The following is a 16,999-nucleotide window of genomic DNA, read 5'->3' on the forward strand; positions in this document are numbered from 1 at the left end:
CTCAGAAGCAAGGAAGCCAACAGTGCAGCCTTCAGCCTGTGGCCAAAGGCCCGAGCCCCCAGCAAACCACCAGTGGTCCAGAGATAACCAGGTCCACACACATCTGTATCTTTCCACAGTGTCAGGCTGTGATTGATGCTATTTCAATCACAAAAGTCATGAGCTGCCTGGAGTTCCCAAAGAGGCATGTGATGGTTAATATTAAGTGTCAACTTGATTGGATTGAAGGAAGCCTAGGCAGCTGGTAAAGGTTTCTGGGTGTGTCTGTGCAGGTGTTGCCAGAGGACACTGACGCTTGAGTCAGTGGATGGAGAGAGGAAGACCCACCCTTGATGTTGGTGGACACCATCCAATTGGCTGCCAGCTCGGGTAGAACATAGAAGGCAGAAGAAGGTGGGATACCTTTGCTTGCTGAGTCTTCTGGCTTTCATCTTTCTCCTGTGCTGGATGCTTCCTTCCACTTCTCCTGCCCTTGGACATCAGATTCCAGGTTCTTTGGTCTTTGGACTCTTAGACTTACAATGGTGGTTTGCCGGGGGCTCTGTGGCCTCTGGCCACAGGCCAAAGGCTGCATGGTTGGCTTCCTTGCTTCTGAGGCTTTTGGACTTGGACTGAGCCACTACTGGCTTCTTTTTTCTTCAGCTTGCAGATGGCCTGTCATGGGACTTGGCCTTGTGATCATGTAAGCCAATTCTCCCTAATAAACTCCCTTTCGTATAGACACATATCCTATTAGTTCTGTCTCTCTGGAGAACCCTGATGAGCAATTCTCTTTGGTACTGCCCCTTTACTTGCTAGTCAGAGCCGTAGGCACACGGGTTCAAGACACTTCACGAGTCAGTCAATATTGCAAACCATACATAGTAGTGTACTTAATCAATATATATAAATGTTATAGATTAAACATTTCACAATAAACAAAGTAATGTTTAACACCAAGAGAAAAGAGATAGGAGAAAGGGTTAATAAGTCAATCTAGGGAGAGGAACAAAGACAAAAAGAATCTCTTGGTCAGAGCTGGGCAGGCCCATTGGTCTCACAAGGAGAAGTCTCTGAGGCTTCAGCAGCAGATGCCAAGTGCTCATCACAAATGACAGCAGGATGGTTGTCAGTTACGATGATTATTTCAAGCCACAGAGTCCTTTTATGGCCACAGAGTCCTCTGGGGAGGACAGATGGTGGAAGAATGTGCTTGTTTATGTCCTTATCTGATTGGATGCAGTCTTTATTATTTATTTATCAAAACATCTTGTCCTTGTTGGCAAAGTGCCCTGTGGAATACAAGATGGAGTCTTTTTCTAAGATGGAGTTACTTATGTCAAGGATGACCTATACAGTAGTATTACCCACACATTCATAGAAACATACAATCTCATCCATGTCATAATCATGGCCAAAAACCTCACAGGCGCCCTCCCTTTCCTCAACTCCACGAGGCTCCCTGATGAGTCCACACAATCACAAATCCAGTCACATCCACCAATGGTTCTCTCCCAACAACAGCATATATTTTTGAGGACAAAGCACCTCCCACCCCCGTGTTAGTCTAAATTGCACCATTTTGTAAGCCTCCTGCTCTTTCGCAGACCTTGGTCAAAGTGAAACATTTCACAGGGGTTCAGGCAGTGAGAAACATCCTGCCTAACCACCTGACTACAAGGTGGACAAAGACCCAATTAAAGAAACATTCTCATCATATCCTACCAGGAAAAGGCCCAACTAAAAAACCATCCCTATCATATCTTTCTGGGCAAAGGTCCAAGGAACACCCTGATGACATCCCACAGGAAAAAGCGCCAAACCGCCTGATCATAAGAACATCTTGTCAATATCCTACCGGGCAGCAAGCCATACAGCCCAGGCCCCTCCCGCCCATACCAAGATAACACTCACAGAGACATTCGAAGAGCCAGGCGGTGCTCTCAAGCCTGGGAGAACATCCAAAAAAACGCAAAGTCCTGCCCTTACAGAGAGCCTTCACACAGACCCAGTCAGGACTGGGTCACTCCCGTTGGACCTACTCAAGGTCCCTACACACGCGCCTGGAGCTCCCCAATCTACTGGGGGGGTGGGGGTGGGGGGAAGAGCAGTGCTGAAACGTCCCCAAAATCTCACGCGTGAACACCCTACCTAACACTTTCTAGTGGCATTTCCAGCGTGTGGCTGTATTTCCAAGAACCCTCTGGAGGCACAGCTCTTTTTGAAGGAGGGCCGTGTTGCGTGCTGGGAAATTTTTGAACTTTTCCCAAATCAGAGCTTTTAAGCTTTCTGGGTGTATTATTACTATTTTGAGACAGAGTTTTGCTCTTGTCGCCCAGGCTGGAGTGCAGTGGCGCGATCTCGGCTCACTGCAACCTCTGCCTCCCAGGTTCAAGCTATCTCCTCCCTCAGACTCCCAAGTAGCTGGGATTACAGGCACACACCACCACGCCTGGCTAATTTTTGCATTTTTAGTAGCGATGGGATTTCACCATGTTGGGCAGGACGGTCTCGAACTCCTGATCTCAGCTGATATACTTGCCTCAGCCTCCCAAAGTGCTGGGATTACGGGCGTGATTTCTGGTCGTTTCAGACTACATTTCCTTCCCAGCAGGACGCGGGAACACGCCTTCCCTATGGACGGATCCCAAATGCAAGTTGTAAGCAATTAGAACTGTAGGCTCCCAGAGCCTGAACCACTTTTCCCAGGAATTTTTTGTGGTGCTCCTTAGGAGCAAGCAAAGTTTCAGGGCGAGATAAGGCCGACAGGGCTTCCAGCATTTGAAGATTCTCCCAATCTGAAATACTCTTCCCCAGAAGTCTATGGGGAGCAGCTGCTCTAACAGTGCAAGGAAACACCGACGAAGTGCATTCTGAGAGCAGTGCTTCAAGCGCTAAGGATTCCAGGGCAGTGGGCATTTCCCAGATGTCTCTGGGGCATGGCTCCATTAGGCCGTGTGCAGTTGCATGCTGGGAAACACTGATGGGCGCCCTTCCAGATACGTCGGTTCCCGGGTTACGGGCTACATTTCCCAGAAGCCCTCAAGGCACGACGTCCTTAGGGCCGCGTAGAGTTGCATGCTGGGAAACCCTGACGGCCGCTTCCAACTCTGTGGATTCCCGGGTTACGGACTACATTTCCCCGAGGCCTCTGGGTCACGGCTCTATTAGCACCGTGTAGAGTTGCATGCTTGGAAACACTGACGGGCGCCCTTCCAGCTACGTCGAAGCTTCTCTGGTTACGGACCACATTTCCCAGAGGGCCTTGGGGCACAGTCCAATGAGGAGCGAGCCGGGTGGCCGGCTGAGAGGCGCGCTTCATGCTCGCGGGATTTTTAAAAATGGTTTTGGGACGGGCGCGGTGGCTCACGTCTGTAATCCCAGCACTTTGGGAGGCCGAGGCGGGCGGATCACGAGGTCAGGAGGTCGAGACCATCCTGGCTAACACGGTGAAACCCCGTCTCTACTAAAAAATACACAACATTAGCTGGGCGCGGTGGCGGGCGCCTGTAGTCCCAGCTGCTCGGGAGGCTGAGGCACGAGAATGGCGGGAACCCGGGAGGCGGAGCTTGCAGTGAGCCGAGATCGCACGACTGCACTCCAGCCTGGGCGACAGAGCCAGACTCCGTCTCAAAAAAAAAAAAAAAAAATGGTTTTGCTAGGACCATATCCCACCTGCGCCTGAGACCTTGTTTCACCTCCTGATGTCCTGGGTGTGGTTAGGCCTCGAGCCGGGAGCTATTTGCCTCCCAGGAGGAAGGCAGGGCAGGGTTCCGCGGGGAATGGCGGTGAGGGAGCCACTCGGGATGAGGAGACCCTAAAATGAAAAAGCTTCGGCCTGGGGCTTCGGGAGCGGTGGGCAGGGGAGTGGGAGTGTGTGTGTGTGTGTGTGAGAATGAGTGAGAGGCTGCCTGGCGGGGCCCCGCCGTGTCCCAGTGACTGAGATAATTGTCTTCGTCTGTGGGGGTAATGCGAACAAGCCCCTTTACCGTAGCTGTGAGGCATGCGGGGTTGACGCGGCTGGGCTCTGTCCCCTTAAACTGTGACACAGGTGTGTGTGGACGTCTATGAGGGCCATAGCGCCGGGCTGTAAGGGCATCTGTAGGGGTGACACAGCCGGGCTGTGTCTCTGCACCTCCGCTCTGTGCGAGGTCAATGCTGGTGGGTTCTGCAGGGGTGACACGGCCCGGACGGGTCTCCGTGTCTCTGAAATGTGCCTTTGCACTTCTGTCGGGTTGACTGGGACGGACGGTGTCTCTCTGTTGTGAGCGTCCGTGGGTGTGAAAGGACCAGCGAGTGTGCAGCTGTGACGGGTCGGGATCGGGCCTGGATGCGTGGCCTTTTGAGTGAGCACAGGTGTGTGCGACCGTGTCACCTGTCTTTCTAGTGTCTCCGTGGCTTCCTGTGCCTTCGCCTTCCAGCCACGTGGTACCTGCTAGGGAGCAGTGGTTCCAAAGTGACGTGAGAGCCTCGACACTGTTGTGAAAATGACCAAGAAGAAGACTTCACAAGTAGTCACAAGATGACAATTTTGGAGCCAGAAGTGCTCTCCATGCACACTACCTGGACGACAAGAGGAAGTAACCTCGGGAACAGAATTCCTTTTGGGGAAGAAAGAGGTACCTGACATGGGAGGCGGTGAGAGGGGCAGCTCCATGTTTCAGAACCCCAATTCCTAGAGTTTTCCAGCATTTCTCTGAAAAACTCAGATGCCTGTGCTCTCTTATTTCTTAATGATTTTAACTGTGGTCTGGGGACAGGTGTGCCCTGTTTTCTTTTTTCTTTTTTTTTTTTTTTTGAGACATAGTCTTGCTCTGTGGCCCAGGCTGGAGTGCAGTGGAGCGATCTCGGCTCCCGGGTTCAAGCGATTCTCCTGCCTCAGCCTCCCGAGTAGCTGGGACCACAGGCGCACGCCACCACACCCAGCTAATTTCTGTATTTTTAGTAGAGACGGGGTTTCACCGTGTTGCCAAGGATCATCTCGATCTCTTGACCTCATTATCCGCGCCCCCTCGGCCTCCCGAAGTTCTGGGATTACAGGCGTGAGCCACCGCGCCTGGACGTGTTGGCTATTTTCTAACGTAGCTTGTGATCCAGAAAGGTCCTCGTGCCTCATTGAATCTTCCTTTTCCCCTCAGGCCAGCTGGCCTTCAGGAAAAGCATCCCGGAGGAGGAAGAAGAACTGTATCGGTCCTCAAGTCAAGTTTCAGGTGAGTTACCTTTTGTTCATTCAGTGATTTGTGTTTATACAACTTGAAGACTATTTACTTTCCTTGGGCCCGTGTCTTCCCAAATAGCCATTTATCCCACTAATTCTTCCCCAAGGGAGGGACAGGGCTGTGCAGGTCATTCCTCCGTGTATTCTCCATTGACCCACCCTCTTCTAAAGTGTCTACAAATTGTCTAATAATCTGATGGTATAGAAGAGATTAATTCTAGCACTTTATATTCCAGTGTGGTTTGGTCAGAAAGGGATTTATTTTTGCGTGGAAGGAAACACCAGATATCTTTGGTCTTTTGTTTATTTTTTATTATTGCAGTTATTTATTTTTTTGACTTTTTAAAAAATTTTTATATAATTGGCAAATATAAATTGCATTTATTGTGTACACATTTTGATATATGTATACATTATGAGATGATTAAATCAGGCTGATGAACGTATCCATCCCCTCACTAATTATTTTTGTCATGAGAACATTTAAACTCTATTCTCCTAGCAATTTTCAAATATACTATATATATATATATATATATATATTTTTTTTTTTTTTTTTTTTTTTTTCTTTTGAGATGGAGTTTTGCCCTTGACCCCCAGGCTGGAGTGCAATGGCATGATCTCAGCTCACTGGAACTTCTGCCTCCCAAGTTCCAGCTATTCTCCTGCCTCGGCCTCCCAAGTAGTTGGGATTAGAGGCACCCGCCACCATGCCCGGCTAATTTTTGTATTTTTAGTAGAGATGGGGTTTCATCATGTTGGCCAGGCTGGTCTTGAACTCCTGACTTCAAGTTATCTTCCCACCTCAGCCTCCCAAAGTCCTGGGATTACAGGTGTGAGCCACCATGCCCTGCCTTTGTCCCAATTTTTAATCACATTTTTTTTCACACTCTTGAGTTGTGTGAGTTTCTTATATATTGTGAATATTAACTGCTTATCAGATGTATGGTTTGCAAATATTTCCTTCTAATCCATAGGTTCTCTCTTCACTCTGTTGATTGCTCTGCTATGCAGAAGTTTTTGAATTTGATGCAATTCATTTGTCTATTAGCCACCATGCCCAGCCTTGATTTCTTTTTCAAATAGTTGTTAGTGTATAGGGATACTATTGATTTTTTTTTAATATACTTTAAATTCTAGGGTACATGTGCGCAACATGCAGGTTTGATACATAGGTATACATGTGCCATGTTAGTTTGCTGCACCCATCAACTCATCATTTACATTAAGTATTTCTCCTAATGCTATCCCTCCCTCAGCCCCCACTGTCCAAAAGGAGGGTGTGTGATATTCCCCGCCCTGTGTCCAAGTGATCTCATTGTTCAGTTCCCACCTATGAGTGAGAACATGCGGTATTTGGTTTTCTGTCCTTGTGATAGTTTGCTCAGAATGATGGTTTCTGAGGGACAGCTTCATCCATGTCCCTGCAAAGGGCATGAACTCGTCCTTTTTTATGGCTGCATAGTATTCAATGGTGTATATGTGCCACATTTTCTTAATTCAGTCTATCATTGATGAACATTTGGGTTGGTTCTAAGTCTTTGTTATTGTGAATAGTGCCACAGTAAACATACGTGTGAATGTGTCTTTGTATTAACATGATTTATAATCTTTTGGGTATATACCCAGTAATGGGATTGCTGGGTCAAATGGTATTTCTAGTTCTAGATCCTTGAGAAATCGCCACACTGTCTTCCACAATGGTTGAACTAATTTACGTTCCCACCAACAGTGTAAAAGCGTTCCTATTTCTCCACATCCTCTCCAGCATCTGTTGTTTCCTGACTTTTTAATGATTGCCATTCTAACTGGTGTGCAATGGTATCTCATTGTGGTTTTGATTTGCATTTCTCCAATGACCAGTAATGATGAGCATTTTTTCTTGTGTCTGTTGGCTGCATAGGTGTCTTCTTTTGAGAAGTGTCTGTTCATATCCTTGGCGCACTTTTTGATGGGGTTGTTTTTTTCTTGTAAATTTGTTTGAGTTCTTTGTAGATTCTGGCTATTAGCCCTTTGTCAGATGGGTAGATTGCAAAATTTTTCTCCCATTCTGTAGATTGCCTGTTCCCTCTGATGGTAGTTTCTTTTGCCGTGCAGAAGCTCTTTAGTTTAATTAGATCTCATTTGTCTATTTCGGCTTTTGTTGCCATTGCTTTTTGTGTTTTAGTCCTGAAGTCCTTGCCCATGCCTGTGTCCTGAATGGTATTGCCTAGGTTTTCTTCTAGGGTTTTTATGGTTTTAGGTCTAACATTTAAGTCTTTAATCCATCTTGAATTAATTTTTGTATAAGATGTAAGGAAGGGATCCAGTTTCAGCTTTCTACTTATGGCTAGCCAGTTTTCCCAGCACCATATATTAAATAGGGAATCCTTTCCCTACTTCTTGTTTTTCTCAGGTTTGTCAAAGATCAGATGGCTGTAGATGTGTGGTGTTATTTCTGAGGCCTCTGTTCTGTTCCATTGGTCTATATCTCTGTTTTGGTACCAGTACCATGCTGTTTTAGTGACGATAGCCTTGGAGTATAGTTTGAAGTCAGGTAGTGTGATGCCTCCAGCTTTGTTCTTTTGCCTAGGATTGTCTTGGCAATGCGGGGTCTTTTTTGGTTCCGTATGAACTTTAAAGTAGTTTTTTCCAATTCTATGAAGAAAGTCATTGGTAGCTTGATGGGGAGGGCATTGAATCTATAAATTACTGTGGGCAGTATGGCCATTTTCATGATATTGATTCTCCTGTCCATGAGCATGGAATGTTCTTCCATTTGTTTGTGCCCTCTTTTATTTCGTTGAGTAGTGGTTTGTAGTTCTCCTTGAAGAGGTCCTTCACATCCCTTGTAAGTTGGATTCCTAGGTATTTTATTCTCTTTGTAGCAATTGTGAATGGGAGTTCACTCATGATTTGGCTCTCTGTTATTGATGTATAGGAATGCTTGTGATTTTTGCACATTGATTTTGTAAGGGATACTATTGATTTTTTAATGTTGATGTTGCATACTACTACTTTACTGAATTCATTTATTATTTCTAATCATTTTTTGGTGGAGCTTTTAAGGTTTTCTATATGAATAAGATCATGTCATCTACAAACAGGAACAGTTTAACTTCTTCACTTCCTATTTGATTGGCTTTTATTTCTTTTTCTTGCCTAATTGCTCTGCCTAAGACTTCTAGTACTACATTGATTAGAAGTGGTAAGAGTGGGAATCCTTGTCTTGTTCCTGATATTTCAGCTTTTCACCATTGATTATGATGTTAGCTATGTGCTTGTGTTATATCACCTTTATTATATTGAGGTACATTCCTCAATACCTAATCTGTTGAGAGTTTTTATTAGGAAAGGCTGTTGAATTTTTTCAGATGCTTTTTCTGCATCTATTGTGATGATCATATGGATTTTATCCTTCATTCTGTTAATGTGCTGTATCAGATTTATAGATTTGTATATGTTGAGCCATACTTGCATTCCTGGGATAAATCCCACTTGATCATGGTGAATAATCCTTTTTATATGCTACTGAGTTCAGTTTGCTAGTATTTTGCCAAGGATTTTTGCTTTTATGTTTATCAAAGGTATTGGCTGGTGATTTTTCTTGTCTTGCAGTGTCCTTGTTTGGTTTGGTCATGCTGGTCTTATAAAATGAGCTTGGAGATAATCCCTTCTCCTGAATTTTCTGGAAGAGTTTGAGAAGCATTGTATTAGGTTTTCGAATGTTTGGTAGAATTCAGCAGTGAGGGCATCAGGTTCTGGTCTTTCATGGGAGATATTTTATTGCTTATTCAACCTCCTTACGTGTTGTTAGTGTGTTCAGATTTTGTATTTCTTCATGATTCAATCTTGGTAGATTGTATATTACTATGAATTTATTCATTTATTCTACATTATTCAATTTTTTGGTGTAGAAATTTTCATAGTAGTCTCTTGTGGTCCTGTGTTTTTCTGTGGTATGAATGGTAATGTCTCTTATTTCCAATATTTTTATTTGAACATTCTCTCATTCTTTCACTGTTAGTCTAGTTAAACATTTGTGAATTGTTTATATTTTCAAAAATCCACTCTTAGTTGCATTGATGTTTTTTGTTTTTTGGGGGGTTTTTTTTTGTTTTTTTTTGAGACAGAGTCTCACTCTGTCACCCAGGCTGGAGTGCAGTGGCGCGATCTCGGCTCACTGCAAGCTCCACCTCCCGGGTTCCCGCCATTCTCCTGCCTCAGCCTCCCGAGTAGCTGGGACTACAGGCGCCCGCAACCTCGCCCGGCTAGTTTTTTGTATTTTTTAGTAGAGACGGGGTTTCACCGTGTTAGCCAGGATGGTCTCGATCTCCTGACCTCGTGATCCGCCCGTCTTGGCCTCCCAAAGTGCTGGGATTACAGGCTTGAGCCACCGCGCCCGGCAGCATTGATGTTTTTCTATTTTTATTCTACTCTTATTTTTGCTTTTACCTTAATTATTAATTTTGTTCTACTTTAGGCTTAGTTTGATCTTCTTTTACTAGTTCCTTTCGGTGTGATGTTAGGGTGTTTGAGGTCTTTCTTTTTTAATGTAGATGTTTACTCCTTTAAACTTCCCTTTTAGAACTGCTTCCGCCTCATTCCATAAGGATTGCCAAGACACAGCGAAAGGACATTCACAATCAGGGGGGTGACATTTGCATCAATCACTTTGTTTTTCCAGTATTAGGCTTACTGTCAGTTTCTTTCTGCTGCTGTAACAATTAAACCATCACAGATTTAGTAGTTGAAAACAGCAAAATTTATCTTCAGCCATCAGAAGTCAAGTAGGTCTCACAGGGCTAAAACCGAGATGTAAAGGCTGTGTTGCTTATTGGAGACTCTCGGAGGCATTTTCTTTCCTTCCTTTCCTGGCTTTTAGAGGCTGGCACTCCTTGGCTTCCAACCCAACTCTGTATCACCAAAGCCAGCAAGGGCAAGTCATTCTCACATCACCTCACTTCATCTCTGCCTCTGTCCTCACCTCTTTCTCTTCTGACTCCCCTCATCTACTTCTAATACCCTGTGATTACATTGGGCCCACTGGCACAATTCAGGATAATCTCCCTGTCTTAAGGTTAGCTGATTAGCAACTTCAGTCCATCTGCAACTGAAATTTCCCTTGTCGTGCCACACCACATATTCCCGCATTCATGAATTAGGGTGCGGACATTTATGAGATACACTTATTCTGCTTACCACAAGCCTATCCGTTCAAACATTTATTAATAACTACAAGGTACCAGCACCTTTGTAAGTCTGATTTTTTCACCTTGAGTAATCATTTTTTTAAATTTAGAACTTCCTTAAGTTATATTTCTTTTTTTTTTTTTTTTTTTGAGATGGAGTCTCGCTCTGTCACCCAGGCTGGAGTGCTGTGGCCGGATCTCAGCTCACTGCAAGCTCCGCCTCCCGGGTTCACGCCATTCTCCTGCCTCAGCCTCCCGGGTAGCTGGGACTACAGGCGCCGCCACCTCGCCCGGCTAATTTTTTGTAGTTTTTAGTAGAGACGGGGTTTCACCGTGTCAGCCAGGATGGTCTCGATCTCCTGTCCTCGTGATCCGCCCGTCTCGGCCTCCCAAAGTGCTGGGATTACAGGCTTGAGCCACCGCGCCCGGCCTCATATTTCTTTTTTTTTTTTTTTTTTTTTCCAGATGGAGTCTCACTCTGTCACCCAGGCTGGAGTGCAGTGGCACAATCTTGGGTCTTGCTGCAACCTCCACCTCCTAGGTTCAAGTGATTCTCCTGCCTCAGCCTCCTGAGAAGCTGGGATTACAGGCATCCACCACCACACCTGGCTAATTTTTGTATTTTTAGCAGAGACAGGGTTTCACCATGTTGGTCAGGCTGGTCTCAAACTCCTGACCTCCTGATCTGCCTGCCTTTGCCTCCCAAAGTGCTGGGATTACAGGCATGAGCCACTGCTCCCAGCAAGTTATATTTCTTATAATGCAATTAACGCAGGCCTGGTATAAAAAAATTAGTCCTCTAGGAGCTCATAAAGAAGAAACTCAAAACTACTCCTAATTGTACCATCCAGATATACTTACTGTTAACATTTTCTAGGTATGTGTCCTGTCTCCCACTCCCCCACTAAACACGTGTGTGTGTTTGTTTCTGGAGCATTAAATCCTGCTAATTGATCATGTAAATGAGTTAAAGACTCTTTAAATCTTAGTTTGTGAAAGAAATCCAACTCAGTCATGGGTCACATTACATTTGTGCACATGTGGGGAAGAGAGAGGCAGGCCAGTTATCTTTCTCTTGCTTTGAAAAGCCTCACATATTTACGCCTTACAGGATTAGAGATACACCATTTCAAACTAATCCCATGACAGCAGATTATAAAGAAAGAGGCCGGGCGCGGGGTGGCTCACGCATGTAATCCCAGTACTTTGGGAGGCCGAGGCAGGCGGATCACAAGGTCAGGAGATCGAGACCATCCTGGCGAACACGGTGAAACCCCGTTTCTACTAAAAATACAAAAAATTAGCCAGGCGTGGTGGTGGGCGCCTGTAGTCCCAGCTACTCAAGAGGCTGAGGCAGGAGAATGGTGTGAACCTGGGAGACGGAGGTTGCAGTGAGCCGAGATCGTGCCACTGCACTCCAGCCTGGGCGACAGAGACTTTGTCTCAAAAAAAAAATAAAAAGAAAGAAAGAGAGCCTTTCAGAATTAGATTTTCAATGATTTTAATGTTTCTTTGACAGAGAATGATAATCAGTGATATCTGATGCCTTCCAAATATACACTATTACAAGTAACATTTCCATGATTATATGTACAAGTAACAAATCCAAGATATATGAAATCCAAATACGTGAAATGACTAAGATGGCAATAATTTGAAATAATTACATAAGTCTCCCATATGACGTAGAACACATGACTCAGTCTCTTGCTAATATTCTCAATTTGGTATCTCTTCTCAGGTTAGATTCTTTAACCTTGATTTCTGATGCAGAATCATGTCTCTATTTCCCTAGTTGCTGGTAAAGAAGGAACATTTTCTTCTTATGTGTCTTAGAATCGTTTTTGCTAATTTTGCTGATTAAAATAAATTCATGCTTAACATCAGGCTTGGAAAGTTATTTTTAGTTAGCATTCATGATTACATGATTACAGGCTCACACTTATAATCCCAGCACTTTGGGAGGCTGAGGTGGGCGGATTATGAGGTCAGGAGATCGAGACCATCCTGGCTAACAAGGTGAAACCCCATCTCTACTAAAAATACAAAAATCAGCCGGGCGTGGTGGTGGGCGCCTGTAGTCCCAGCTATTCGGGAGTCTGAGGCAGGAGAATGGTGTGAACCCGGGAGGTGGAGCTTGCAGTGAGCTGAGCATGCCACTGCACTCCAGCCTGGGCGACAGAACGAGACTCTGTCTCAAAAAAAAAAAAAAAAAAAAAAAAAAAAAAAAAAAAAAAATCTGACGGTAGAGGACAGATTAAATTTAAAAAAATTTATTTTCTGGAGAAGTGGAATAATATCAATTGATTGCATTAGTGACAGTGTCCTAGTTGTGGTATTATACTGTAGTTCAACCATCATTGGTGTAAATCAGGTAAAAGGTAAACAGGATCTCTCTCGCTGTATTGTTTCTTACAACTGCATGTGAATCTTTATCTCTATTCTAAAGAAAATTCACAGATAAAAATTTCCTGAATATTCTTGCACAAACATTTGTGAATGACTGTAGTTGTGTCCTTCAGATAAATTTTGAAGACCAGACTTTTGAGTCGAAATCAGACTTGTTAAGTGTCTGCAGTATGCCAAGCTCTGTGATATTAGCACAAAGAATGAGAGAATAACTAAAAGGACACAGCTGCTGCCTGTATGTTGTTTATAACCCAGCCAGGGGGGAAACTGAATAGAAGCAGCTCAGGGCAGCCTGTGATCAGAGATTGTGGAGAATTCCAGGGGATATGCCCTGAGAGGTGCTAGGAAGGGAACATCATTCTGACAGCACCCACTCGGGTAGGCCATTCTTACATTGCTATCAAGAAATCCCTGAGACTGGGTCATTTATGAAGATTATATTGGCTCGTGGTTCTGAAGACTGATAAGGAAGCATGATATCAACATCTGGCATCCAGCTTGGCTTCTAGGGAGGCCTCAGGAGCTTTTACTCCACTTTACTTGGAAGGTGAAGTGGGAGCAGGCACGTCCCACATGGCAAAAGGAGGGGTAAGGTTGGGACACAGCAGTGGCAGGAGGTGCAGGGGGGTGCCATGTACTTTTAAATGACCAGATTTTGCAAGAACTCACTCACCATGGCCAAGACAGCACCAAGCTATGAGGGATCTGCCTCCATGACCCAAACACCTCCCACCAGGCCCCACCTCCAGCACTGGGGGTGACAGCTCAACTTGAGATTTAGACGGGGCAAATATCCAAGCCCACGGATGTTGAGTTACAACCAATTAATTCTGAATTCACAGGTTCCATGTAATATCCAATGTAAATACAATTTGTTTTATAACTTGTATTTTTCTAATAATGTTTGATGCAAAGGGAAGACCAATAGGGTAAGGTGAATTAATGCTTCTCTGCTGGGCCGTCATGGCTTGAAGGACAAGTTCAGAAGTAAAATTCACGTTCTCCTCAGACGTAAAAGGAAGCAACCTCAAAGCAACTGTCGGGGCCGGGCGCGGTGGCTCACGCCTGTAATCCCAGCACTTTGGGAGGCCGAGGCGGGCGGATCACGAGGTCAGGAGATCGAGACCATCCTGGCTAACACGGTGAAACCCCGTCTTTATTAAAAATACAAAAATTAGCCTGGCGAGGTGGTGGCGCCTGTAGTCCCAGCTACTTGGGAGGCTGAGGCAGGAGAATGGCGTAAACCCGGGAGGCGGAGCTTGCAGTGAGCTGAGATCCGGCCACTGCACTCCAGCCCGGGCTACAGAGCGAGACTCCGTCTCAAAAAAAAAAAAAAAAAAAAAAAAAAAAACAACTGTCGGTATGTACAGGGCATCACTTGGCATTTTGGCCATTTTGGCCAGTCAGTGCTCCAGCACATGTGGAAATATGTGTCTATGTGTACATGTGCGTTGACATCAGCAGAGGTACCCGGGACCTGATGTGCGAGTAGAAGACGCACTTGCGTGGGCATGTGTGGGGTTGATGTGCCTGCTCTGTCCCCATAGTTGTGACAGGTGTGCAAGTATCTTGGCGGCAATGGGACCCATGCGGGGTGACCATCCATATACAGAGAGGACAGCTACACAGTCTACAACCTGTTAATACAATGTAGACCTCAGGAATCTCTGAAACACTCTCTTCCGGTGCCCTCTTCTGATTGTTATAGATATGGCCTGAGGGCATGTGTGCCTCATGAGGTATTTTCTAATGTAGGCTGTGCACCTACAAAGACCCTAGCTTCTCATTCTTATCCTCCTCTTTCCCCTAAACCAACATCCTTCCAAAAAAGCACCCCTTGAGAGGAAGAATCATTTGCCCATCTTAAAATCAAGGTTCAAGTGAGTTACCTTTTATTCATTAAATGATTAGTGTTTTAAGACAGGACTACTTTCCTTGCCCCTAAATATTCTCACTATAACAACTTACCCCAGTCATCCTTTCCAAAGAGGTGTGGGGGTTTCATACAGGGATATCCCTCAATGTACTCCCCATGGACCAATTCTCTCTTCTGAATGTTATTCACGTGCCCCTTTGGCAAACTGTGTAGCTCTTTCTGTGTGCCCTGCTCTTCTAAGTCTCTGATGGTATAGACAAATACCTCCAGGAGCTTAACATTAGTGCTTGATATTAGAATGTGGTTTGCCAAGGAAAGGATTCATTTTTTAAGTGGAATCAAACACCACCTATCTTTAGTCTTTTCCCTAGACCTGATTTTCATATCACAGCCAGAAAGTAGATGGTTTGACTATGTGACAAGGTTGTCAGCTTTGTGAGGCTTGTAAGAGTGGAGTTTGAGCAAACTTCTGTGTCATCAAAGATATAAATGTTTTCCAAGTAATCAATACATTGAAATTTGTTCTGTTTACTAGGTTTTCTTTGAAGCTGACAGCTTCAGAGTTGTTTTTTTTCCCCCACTTGTTTTGTGTGCACAGTGAGAAGCAATGTGGTTTGATTTTGAATATGAGTTCTGGATCTAGGACAGAGTTGGCAAATTTTTTCTGTAAAAGGTTCGGCAGTAAATATTGTGATTTATGGGCCACATATAGTTCTGTATTTTTCTTTTTATTTAATTATTTGGATTGTTGTTTTGTTTATTAAAATGACATCCTTTTTTTAATTTTTATTCAGTAGAAAACAAATTATGTGCTTATTATGTACAACATTATGTTCTGATACGTGTTTGCATTATGGAGTGATGAAACCAAAGTGAATAGCACATCCTTCCCCTTACTAGTTATTTTTGTGATTAGAACATTTAACATCTCTCAGCAATTTTCACACATACATTGTTATTCATTATAGTCACCAGGTTATAAAATAGATATGCAGACTTTATTCCTCCTCTCTAGCCTTTGTAGCTGTTCATCTCCCTGTTCCCACCCCTGTCCCAGCCTCTGGTAACCATCATTCCACTCTTCACTTCTATGAGTTCAGCTTTTTGAAGCTTAAATAGGTGAGATAATGCAGGTGGACCTTTCTATGTCTGGCTTATTTCACTTAATATAATGTCCTCTAGGTTCACCCATGTTATCACAAATGACTGGATTTTCTTGGTTTTTAAGGCTGAATAGTATTTAATTGTGATATATACCACATTTGCTTTACCCATTCCTGTACTGATTAACATGTAGGGTGATTTTTTTTTGTTTTCCCCTTGGGTATTGTGAATAATACTGCAGCAAATTGGGAGTATTCCTTCCTCTATAAGTTTTTTTTTGTTTGTTTGTTTTTTTTTTTTTTTTTTTTTGAGGCGGAGTCTCGCTCTGTCGCCCGGACTGGAGTGCAGTGGCTGGATCTCAGCTCACTGCAAGCTCCGCCTCCCGGGTTTACGCCATTCTCCTGCCTCAGCCTCCCGAGTAGCTGGGACTACAGGCGCCCACCACCTCGCCCGGCTAGTTTTTGTATTTTTTAGTAGAGACGGGGTTTCACCGTGTTAGCCAGGATGGTCTCGATCTCCTGACCTCGTGATCCGCCCGTCTCGGCCTCCCAAAGTGCTGGGATTACAGGCTTGAGCCACCGCGCCCGGCCTTTTTTTTTTTTTTTTTTTTGAGACGGAGTCTCGCTCTGCCACCCAGGCTGGAGTGCAGTGGCCAGATCTCAGCTCACTGCAAGCTCCGCCTCCCGGGTTTACGCCATTCTCCTGTCTCAGCCTCCCGAGTAGCTGGGACTACAGGCGCCCGCCTCGTCGCCCGGCTAGTTTTTTTGTATTTTTAAGTAGAGACAGGGTTTCACCGTATTAGCCAGGATGGTCTCGATCTCCTGACCTCGTGATCCGCCCGTCTCGGCCTCCCAAAGTGCTGGGATTACAGGCTTGAGCCACCGCGCCCGGCCTCCTCTATAAGTTTTTGGAAGAGTTTCAGGAGTGGTATTTTGTGAATATTTGGTAGATACAGCAATGAAGCCATCATCAAGTCCTAGGCTGTTCTTTGATCAGAGATTCTGTATTACTTATTCAATCTTTTTACTCATTACTGATCAGATTTTTCTGTTTCTTCATGAATCCATCTTGGTAGGTTGTGTGTTTCTAGGAATTAATCTTCTAGGTTATCCAATTTTTTTGGTATCTAATTGTTCATTGCAGTCTCTCGTGATTCTTTGTATTTCTGTGGTATGAGCTGTCTCCATTTTCATTTCTGGTTTCATTGATTTTGAGTCTTCCCTTTTTTGTCTTTCAAAGTCT

Source organism: Rhinopithecus roxellana, chromosome 12 (assembly GCF_007565055.1).
Source record: "Rhinopithecus roxellana isolate Shanxi Qingling chromosome 12, ASM756505v1, whole genome shotgun sequence".
Taxonomy (NCBI): Eukaryota; Metazoa; Chordata; class Mammalia; order Primates; family Cercopithecidae; genus Rhinopithecus; species Rhinopithecus roxellana.